The following is a 10,657-nucleotide window of genomic DNA, read 5'->3' on the forward strand; positions in this document are numbered from 1 at the left end:
GACTCGATGGCGCGGTGGTAGAGTTCCTGGCTGCCACTACGGCGGTCTGGGTTCGAGTCTCGTCCAGGGCTGAAACAATTTAAGTATCGCTGCGCTGCGAATCGTTTCTCCAACTCTCGTGGACGGGGAGTTGTGGGTGTTTGTGCGTGTAAGGTCACAGGATTACCCATAGATCGGTCATATACGAGCTCAAAGCTCTCTCTCGGGAGGGAAATAACTGTCGATCACGAGTCCAACACATGATCCAAGACCATGGTGAACCATGGTGAATCACGCACACGAATACAAACACACACGGAAACACACGCACACGCATACAAGCAAACACATACACACACACACACACACACACACACACACACACACACACACACACACATAAAAGACTCCTCATATTGCAATGTTTGGTGGAGACCATAAATCACATTATTTTCCTCACCACACTGGCACTGTATGCTACTGTATGACTGTATGCACTGCATACACTGTATATACTATATGTATGTATGCACTGTATGTACTGTATGCACTGTATGCTGTATCAGGAAGACAGGAAAATCACGTGACAATATTATACAGAAGTGCTCGAGATGAGTATGTATGAGGTTGGAATATTTCCGTTGAACAGTTGTATACAAGACAAAAGACAAGTCTGGATATGAATACAGACGAAAATAATGATATTGTTCTCCATCAGTGTGCATTCCATTAGAGACAAAATCCCTAACTAGGACAAACAATAATAGACTTTAGTTACAGAACGGGGGGAAATGTCTGTCCTTAATCTTCACAAAGTGATACCATAAGTCCCTATTGTCGATGGGCTGGACTGATGAGCTACTGCCAAAATGAGAGTACACGCCCATGCACACACACCCATAAACACACACATTACATATTAGATATACGAATTATATTTGATTACAGTAACAGGATAGTCTATAGCCGTTTCTAACATGTGTCCTGGCCATGGGCTTCTGTGACTATAATCATGGACACATAATTGTGCTTTACGACCACCAGGAAGGGAGTGGGGAGTTGGAAGGAGAAAGGGAGAGTCAGCGAAAAAGAAACAGATAGATAGATAGACAGACAGACAGACAGACAGACAGACAGACAAACAGACAGACAGAGAGAGAGAGAGAGAGAGAGAGAGAGAGAGAGAGAGAGAGAGAGAGAGAGAGAGAGAGAGAGAGAGAGAGACAGAGAGAGAGAGAGAGAAACAGAGAGGGAGAGAAACAGAGAGACAGAGATAGAGAAACAGAGACACAGGTAGACAGAGACAGACAACAGCTACACAGAGATAGGCAGATAAAGTGAGAGACAGAAAAAGACACAAACACACAGTGGGACAGCGACAATGAGACAGAGAGAAAAACAAGAGACAGAAATAGGCAGACAGAGGCAGAGACAAAGAGACAAAGACGAAGGTAGAGACAGAAATAGACAGACAGACAGACAGACAGATAGAGGCAGAGAGAAAGAGACAGACAAACAGAAAAAAGAAACAGATAGATAGAGACAAAGATATAGTCATATAAAGGGGGAGACAGAAACGCAGTGAGAAAGATACACACACACACACACACACACACACACACACACACACACACACACACACACACACACACACACACACACACACACACACACACACACACAGAGATAAGGAGAGAGACAGACAGACAGACAGAGAAGAAAGACAGAGAGAAAGAAAAAGAGACAGATTATTCACATTAACCAAGATAATATTTCATAGAGCTCCAACAATGAAATCACTATGGCTCTCCATATCCTTGTAAAAATAAAGAACTTTAACCCTTTCCTCTCAACGTCAGGATGGCCGAGTGGTCTAAGGCGCCAGACTCAAGGTAACTTACTCTCCGATAGAGGGTGATTGGGCTTTCTGGTCCTCTCTGAGGGCGTGGGTTCGAATCCCACTTCTGACACACACATTTTTATTTCTTGAGGTTGACACTAAATGTACTCTTCTCGCTACACTCACACGTGCTTCCATGGTCTGCTAGATCAATAAACTATAATAATAGAATATTGTTATTATCATTTCACATATAGGTAATTTCCATAGCTCAGTGATATATGTGCACATAAATACATACGTAATCACACACGCACGCACAGACACATACACAACTTTATTGTTTTTAACAGTGACCGCGGTGACGTCATCACTATGCAGGCCCCCCCTTCCTCGCTACTACGCGCTCCGATGTCTCTGCGGTATGTACGCGTTTGTATGTTAGACACGTGCTAATTCCTTCTCCCTCCCTCCCTCTCGTTAGCTTATCAGTTTTTGTTTAGCATTTTTTTTTTTTCTGAATAGATTCCTGTGGTGAATAATTCTAACATTTTGTTTTATTTGAAAGGATATACTTTTTTGGGTTGCGGAGTTATAGCTTTTGTCCTCGTGTATTTACTAATTGACATCTGAACATCTAAATCACTTTTTTGATATTCATATTTCCGCATTTGTCCAATTTTCTCCTTATAATTTTATAATATCTTGTATAGAAAGGCAGTTAGTAAATTTAACACCGATTCGTTTTTCTTCAAACAATGTCTAGTAAGTAAGGACATTACAGAGTAGAAAGGCAGTTAGCGGATCTAACACAGATTATTTTTTCTTTATACAATGTCTAGTAAGTAAAGACATCGTTTAGGTTCTATATGTCAGGATGGCCGAGTGGTCTAAGGCGCCAGACTCAAGATAATCTTCCCTCTGATAAAGGGTAATTGGGCTTTCTGGTCCTCTCTGAGGGCGTGGGTTCGAATCCCACTTCTGACAATAACTTTTTATGAATACATCATATACATAAGATAGTATTAAGATAGAAAATCTAAAGCTGGAAGAGAAAAGAAAAGATTACCAGAACAAAATTACTGAACGAATACAGACTAATCAAGAGCTAACACTGGAAGGAAAATGGGACAACTTAAAAACACAAATACTGAAAACTGCTGAGGAGGTGCTGGGGGTTAGCTATATTGGGGGAAATAAAAAGAAGAAAACACCTGGTTGGACAGAAGAAGTGAAGAATGCAATAAAGACAAAAATGAAGAAGTTCAGAACATGGATGAAGTTGAGACCCCCAGAATCAAGACAATATGTTATGACCAGAAACGAGGCTGAAGCAATCAAAAGAAGAGCCAAATCTGAGTTTTGGGAGTCTTTTGGACAAGAATTGGAAAATTATTTTGAACAAGGAAAGAAACTGATATATAAGATAGTAAAAAACTATAGGAAAGGAAACAATGAGCAGAACAGTAGTATAAATAATAGCGACGGGGAACTGCTTTTAGATCCAAATGAAATCAGAGATCGCTGGACGAACTACTTTACCTAATTGTTGAATAAGGAAGTGATACCAAATGGAAATGGAAATGAGCTGGATTATATGAATGTGGGGGAGGAAGATGAATTTGAAGAAATTACGACAGGAGAAATAGTATATGCATTAAAGAAGATGAAAAATAACAAGTCTCCAGGATGTGATGAGTTAGCAGTTGAACTGCTAAAGCAGGGAGGCCAGGAGATTAAAATGTACCTGAAATTTTTTTTTAATCATACATGGAATGAGGGTGCTATACCAGAAGAATGGAATAATGCCCTTATCTGCCCAATATTAAAAAAAAGGCAACAAACGTGAGTGTAGAAATTACAGAGGTATTTCTTTACTCACACATATAGGAAAAGTGTATGAAAGAGTCTTGGAGAGGAGGTTGAGACATCTGGTTGAAGATAGACTTAGTGAATGGCAATGTGGGTTCCGTCCGAACAGAGGAACAATAGATCTAATTTTTTGCATGAGAATGCTCCTGGAAAAATCATGGGAATGGAATCTAACGCAGAGGCTGGTATTCTTGGATCTGGAAAAGGCTTTTGACAGTGTGCCAAGAGAGAAAATGTGGAGAGTACTGTCGAAGTATGAAATACCAGGAAAACTACTAAGAGCAGTAAAAAGCATCTACAAGGATTGCAAAAGTGCAGTGAAATGTGGAAAGGAAGAGTATAAGTGGTTTGGAATTGAAACTGGGGTCAGACAAGGAGGAGTACTGTCTCCCTTACTTTTTGCACTATATATGGACTGTATATTGAAGAATGTAAACAGGGTTGAAGATAGAGTGGTCACACTGGCATATGCCGATGATGTGGCACTGGCAAGTCAAAATCTGGAAGAGCTACAAGAATCACTAAATAGATGGAATAATGCGTTGAACGAATATGGACTAAGACTGAATATTGAGAAATGTGAAGTCATGACCGTATCAAGAGAAGAGAGTGAGTGTGCTAAGAGTAGTAAATGATGTACTGAGAGAGACTGAAGAGTTTAAATACTTAGGTGTAAATTTCAATGGTATGGAACTTATGGAACGTGAAATTAATAGTAGAATTGGAAAGATGAGCGCACAAGTCAACCTACTGTACCCACTGCTGAAGGAAAGAACAATTCCAAGAAGAGTAAAAACACTTTTGTACACTACCATTTTACGACCAATACTGACGTACGGAGCCGAAACATGGAAACTAACAACAAAGACTGAGAGCAGAATAGGGGCAGCAGAAATGAGGGTTTTGAGGATTATATATGGCGTGACAAGAAGGGACAGAATTAGAAACGAAGTGATACGGGCAGAACTTGGAGTGGAATCCGTGCTGGAATTTGTACAGCGAGGCCAGCTCAGATGGTATGGACATATGAGGCGCATGGATGAAAACAGATTGCCAAAACAACTGTATGAATGGCAACCAGAAGGACGAAGACCGGTGGGGAGGCCAAGAATGAGGTGGATCGAGAATGTGGATAAAGCTTTGCAGAGTAGAGGAACATTGATTGAAGAAGTCGAAGAGAGTGAAATTTATAACGACAGACAGCAATGGAGAAGAATGGTGCATCGTAACTGACAGGTCTTGGACCTACCAGGAGGATGGTACGAAGGATATACTTTTTTGGGTTGCGGAGTTATAGCTTTTGTCCTCGTGTATTTATGAACTTCCATGACATCTGAACATCCAAACTACTTTTTTGGTATTCATATTTCCGCATGTCCAATTTTCTCTTTATAATTTTATAACATTTTGCATAGAAAGGCGATTGGTAGATCTAACACAGATTCCTTTTTCTTCACACAATGTCTAATAAGTAAAGACATTACAGAGTAGAAAGGCAGTTAGCGGATCTAACACAGATTATTTTTTCTTTATACAATGTCTAGTAAGTAAAGACATCGTTTAAATTCTATATGTCAGGATGGCCGAGTGGTCTAAGGCGCCAGACTCAAGATAATCTTCCCTCTGATAAAGGGTAATCGGGCTTTCTGGTCCTCTCTGAGGGCGTGGGTTCGAATCCCACTTCTGACAATAATTTTTTATGAATACATCATATACAAAATAAACAAAAAATATGCATAAAACACGCGCGCGCGCATGCACACACGCACGCACGCACGCACACACACACACACACACACACACACACACACAGACATGAATCCAACACGTGATCCAAGACCATGGTGAATCACACACACACACACACACACACACACACACACACACACACACACACACACACACACACACACACACACACACACACACACGCAATAAAAAATTGATTACCCAACTATGTAAAAAAGAACAGTAAATCTTCTAGTAAGATTGCTGTAAATCTGCACCCAGTACACTAGTCGATTGCCACAGTTACGAAGAAAAAGATGCACACCTGAACTACCACGGTAAAACAAAATATTAACAGATGACGTAAGTTCATCTAGAAGTGACGAAAGACTACATCTGTACGTATGGCAAGAATGTAAGTGAAAGTAGCAGAAGTGAATCAGGATATTACATCACTAGATAGTATTAGTGTCTTCTTCGTACCTACATAAACTATTCATTTCCCTTCTGCCGGCAGCCCTTTCCCTTCATCTACATAATACCAAATTAGGTAGCGAAGCGTCGGCTGTTCTTTTAGATAAACTCTTCCTGTTCCCATATAGAGTTTTGTCTTAATTACGTCTTCATTTTGGTTCCCGCCATACTATTCTATGTATTCATCTCCAAGGTAACAAATGGTTAATCATAAATTGGAGGCTTTATATGGTTGTGTGTGTGTGTGTGTGTGTGTGTGTGTGTGTGTGTGTGTGTGTGTGTGTGTGTGTGTGTGTGTGTGTGTGTGTGTGTGTGTGTGTGTGTGTGTGTGTGCGTGCGCGCGCGAGGGCGCGCAAGCGTAAGGGGAATAATAAAAAAAAAGATACATATGTCTTCTTCTCAAAGAGCACCACCCATCTCATTTTCCGTAAACTTATTCTTTCGCTTATCTGTCTAATCACTCCTCCTCCTCCTCCTCCTTCTCCTCCTCATCCTCCTCCTCCCACCAAACTACAATGTCTTAGTACCAGTCCTCCTTTTACTCTTTCAGGTCAAGCGCAATAATGTTCATCTTTTTATATTACTGCATAAGCGTTTCCCTTGCACATTCTCTATCATGACGAATATTACAGACTTTGATCTAGTTGATGACACCCGGTGATTCTATTGAGGTGAGAAGATCCCGCGATGAAGGTTTCGAGGTTCATATTCTATTCAGTTGTGGGCAGGACCCAATGCTCTTGGCGTTAACATTCGTGTTAGGGCGCAGTCTTCGCCCAGATAACGTCGAGTAATCGCAGATAAGATACGATCTCTTATACTCGCCAGTCAGATGTTCTGGTCCAGATTGTGATATTATTTTGTTTTTATGATCTATCTCGAGAGCTTAATCTACTTTTGCAGGGACCGCTGTGGCAAATTTGTCATGCTTAGGTGATTTTATTCTTTCAAAAACCAGATGATTTTGATCAACATTGAAGAGCCTCTCAGTGTTAAAGTTGTATATTTAATCAAACATCTGTACAAAACTAAGTTATTCAACAGTAGATGCCTAAACAACTCGTACATCTAGTTACAAGTTTACAAACAAATAAAATTGTGATTATGATGATCATAATTATGGTAATTATCATATTAATGAAGAACAGTGTAGATATATCTGGATCTTGAAGCTTTTGATAAAGTCCCGAACGAGAGACTACTAATTAAACTTGATTCGCAAAGAATAAGGGGGTAATCTGCTGATCTGGGCTGGAAACTGGTTAACCATTTGCTATGAGTGGAGTTCATCAGGGATCTGTTCTAGGGCCACTTCTGATTTTACTCGATATCAATTGACTTAAGACTCAAAGCTCTTCAAATTTGTTAGTGACAGGATGCTATGCGTAATAACAAATATCTCTAATGAACTTGATATTTAAGAATATTTAGATAAACTAGAATGGTCTCAAAAGCGGATAATAAAATTTAACACATGTATGAATTTATGCAGTTATATAGAAATAATACATAGTACGAATACAAGTTATCTGTGTAAACTCTAGCCGAAGTGGAGAATTACTTTATTTACCTTATATCAATTAAGCATTGCGATTCTACCAGAGTAGACTAGTTGCTAGAACTGGCAACGCGATTTTTTTTTACTTCAGAAAATCAAGCTATTTAGAATATTGTATTTCCCCATCGCTCCCAAATCTTATTAAAGACAATAAATTAGAAAGGGTATCGCGGTGACCTACAAGACACACCAAATAAAAGAAACATTGCATATGATAATCAGTTAAAAGATTTGAACATCTATCTCTACCTATCCTTATCTCTCCCAAAGAAAAATAAGTGATCTTTAAAACTGATTATTCCTGTACTAAATACAAACCAGATGAAACATAATGGCTTCAAACTTTCAGGAAACAGAACCACCTATATGTGATGGTCCTGCAAGATAGCCAGTGAAACTACCTATTTTCCTCTTCCGTCAACCTTCTCACCTCCCTCGAGAGGTGCAGGCCGGACTGGGCCCAAGATCTCTATCAATTTCAACTGTATTTCTTACACTTTTTCATACATGGAGAGGTAACAACTGACGACTGCTGCCCACTCCCTAAAACTTTCAGCCATACTGATACAACATAGAAAATCGTCTGAAGTTTCTTTCCTAAGAGATCTGTGGGAAGATCCGTGGACCGTTGTCAGCCACTGTGGGACTACAGGTTTTCTTCTTAATGAACGTCGAGGCAATGACTGCTTGACTGACTGTGAGGAAATAAACAGAAACAGGTTTGCAGATCGTGTTGTCAATAAATGAAATATCCTTTACATCCGTCCTCACTATGGAGCGAAAGGTCTTCTGTCGCTATGCTTTATCATTGTAATTAATTGAGTTATTAAGAAACTTGGTCCAGACAGGCATGGGAAGATAAAGGAGACACAGGAAACTTTCGAACAGCCCTTAATAGGAGAGTTACACACCACTTAACAGGTTTTGGTTCTTCCTAAAGAATTGATGTTATGATCTTTTGGTGGTTCGACTAGCCCTTAGATTAAATAGTCATCCCCTTCTAGTTGATCTTATCCTCTTATTGAAAACCACTACCATTTCTTGTGGGTTAGTGTTTCTTCATTGGTTGATTGTAGTATATCTGAGTTGGGCTTTGATTTGTCGGTTTCTCTGTTGTGTTATGTTGTGACCTATATTCATGTTGCGGCTCGGTTGAGCGGCGTGGTCATCTTGAATCTAACCGATCACCATAACAGAGAGCCGCCAATTTAGAAAAGAAAGCAAAAGCCATCCTAACGAGACCTTCCTAGGGCAAGATATTACTCGATCTGTTGGAGTAAAACCCCAGGAGCCCCAACACGAGGGGGCTGCTCTAGGCATACAAACCAGGTATCCCCTCAGTCCCAATACGTCAGCTTCTATGAGTCCTTCACACCGCCTATCAAAAGTGTTGGCCCGGCCTTTATCAAAAGGCACAGGGAACATCAACGGGACTAATATTAGACGCCTTAAGATGCTAGACTTTGATAGTAGAATTACATTATCTACGACGTGAAATCGCTCTTTACCAGTATAGAAGAAGCTCATGCAAGGCTTACTCGAAAACTTGTTCCCAGTGGACAGACATGACAGTTTTTAAGTTTGTGGAGAAATGTATCAGGTTCAGTGGGTTTACGTTCGACTCCCACGAATATCGACACCATGAAGGGCCAGCCCTGGGGTCACCACTCAGTGTTACATGGCCCTACTCTTCTTAGAAAAGCTGGATATTTAACTCTAAAAAGTGATATTTGGTTCTGATACCGTGAGGTACGTGAACGACGTGTTGGTAATATTACTGTACCAAACTGTCATAAACCAGATCCAACGATAACTCAACACCGTACAACTCCAAATACAGTTCATCACAGTACTAGATCAAAACAAATGTCTTCTTTTCCTTGGCACTATGGTGATCAGGGAGAGCCCGTTAGTGGGGTTTGAGGTCCACAGGAAACGTACTACTAAGGATGTTACTATTCAATTCCTGGGTACTTAGACCTACAGCAACAGCGTGGAGAGAGATATAGTCAGGGTTTTTCCTGCGAGACATGCGTATCTATAGCCCAAAATTCTTACAAGAGCTCGACCACATCAGGAAACTAGCAGATTGGGATATCCCCCATGGTCTCCTTCATCTGTTGAACAAATCCAGTTAATTCGTCGGGAGGGACACAAATAACAATATGGACATCATATACGTCATCTTACTGCAAAGCTCTTCCATTAATAATATCTAGAAGCGGTTCCAGCATAAGACTGGTTAATGAGCGAGGTACGAGAGTGGAACCTGGTTAAGATGAAAAGGCCATCTTAACCCCCACTCAAATTGTGTAGTGTCCTCCATCCAATATGAAATATATCAGAGGTTCTACGATGACAAAATAGGCACCACTACACATCCAAGGCAATGATGCACTATGTGGGCCGCGTGGAATATCTTCCAGTCTGGGGACGGTCTATTATACTAGCACGAAACCTGGATATAATGAACCTTTCGAAGGAGGAATTTATCCAGACGATTAACTATATAAATCAGAAATGAGCAGATGTAATGTGGGCATCACAGGAAGCAGAACTGATTACCAAAGAACTCCCCTATACTAAACCTTAACACGAGGACAGTTTGCATCACAACACAGGAAGCGACAAATCATTGCTCGATAACCCTCCCAACTTGGACAGATACCACAATTAACCAATGACGAAATACCAACTCATGCGCAAAAGGAGCAGCTTCCAGTCAGATGATAGAGGATGAGGAGCCTGAGACCAGACACTGTTACTAGGCGATGTCGACAACTAGCGGATTTAAGGGCCAGTCGAACAAGCGTCAGATCATAGAACCAACTCATGAAGATGTTAGCCTTGTAAATGTTCTTCCAGAGTTCAGCGCGTTTAACTTCTCGATAATTATTTTGATAATTTAATAACACTTTTGACGAATATCATTACATTTATAATCATATTAGATATAAAAAACCAAATATGTAAAAAATTACATACACAATATATATATATATATATATATATACATATATATACACATATATACATACACACACACCTTTGTTTTCATTTACGTTATATTTCTTATGTTATGCACTGCATCTTTAAAAAAAAAAGTATTCAGATAAAATCCAAACCTTTGCAATAATCTTTAGATCCAAAAAGGTCGTAATATCCACTGCGCATACGATCACCCAGGAGCGCAAGTGATAATCTAT

At 40.1% G+C, this 10,657-nt stretch overlaps 3 non-coding genes across 3 annotated transcripts; all 3 read left to right on the forward strand.

Moving 5' to 3' along the window:
* The first annotated feature begins 1,833 nt into the window (after positions 1-1,833).
* Positions 1,834-1,949, forward strand: TRNAL-CAA (transfer RNA leucine (anticodon CAA)). Its single transcript has 2 exons — positions 1,834-1,871; positions 1,905-1,949. It is a non-coding gene; the product is annotated as a tRNA-Leu (tRNA).
* Positions 1,950-2,690: 741 nt separating this feature from the next.
* Positions 2,691-2,806, forward strand: TRNAL-CAA (transfer RNA leucine (anticodon CAA)). The gene is made up of 2 exons: positions 2,691-2,728; positions 2,762-2,806. It is a non-coding gene; the product is annotated as a tRNA-Leu (tRNA).
* A 2,458-nt stretch (positions 2,807-5,264) lies between these two features.
* Positions 5,265-5,380, forward strand: TRNAL-CAA (transfer RNA leucine (anticodon CAA)). Its single transcript has 2 exons — positions 5,265-5,302; positions 5,336-5,380. It is a non-coding gene; the product is annotated as a tRNA-Leu (tRNA).
* The last annotated feature ends 5,277 nt before the right edge of the window (positions 5,381-10,657 follow it).

The sequence above is a fragment of the Oratosquilla oratoria genome, chromosome 25 (genome assembly GCF_046742065.1).
Source record: "Oratosquilla oratoria isolate Oo_2021 chromosome 25, ASM4674206v1, whole genome shotgun sequence".
In the NCBI taxonomy this organism is placed as follows: domain Eukaryota; kingdom Metazoa; phylum Arthropoda; class Malacostraca; order Stomatopoda; family Squillidae; genus Oratosquilla; species Oratosquilla oratoria.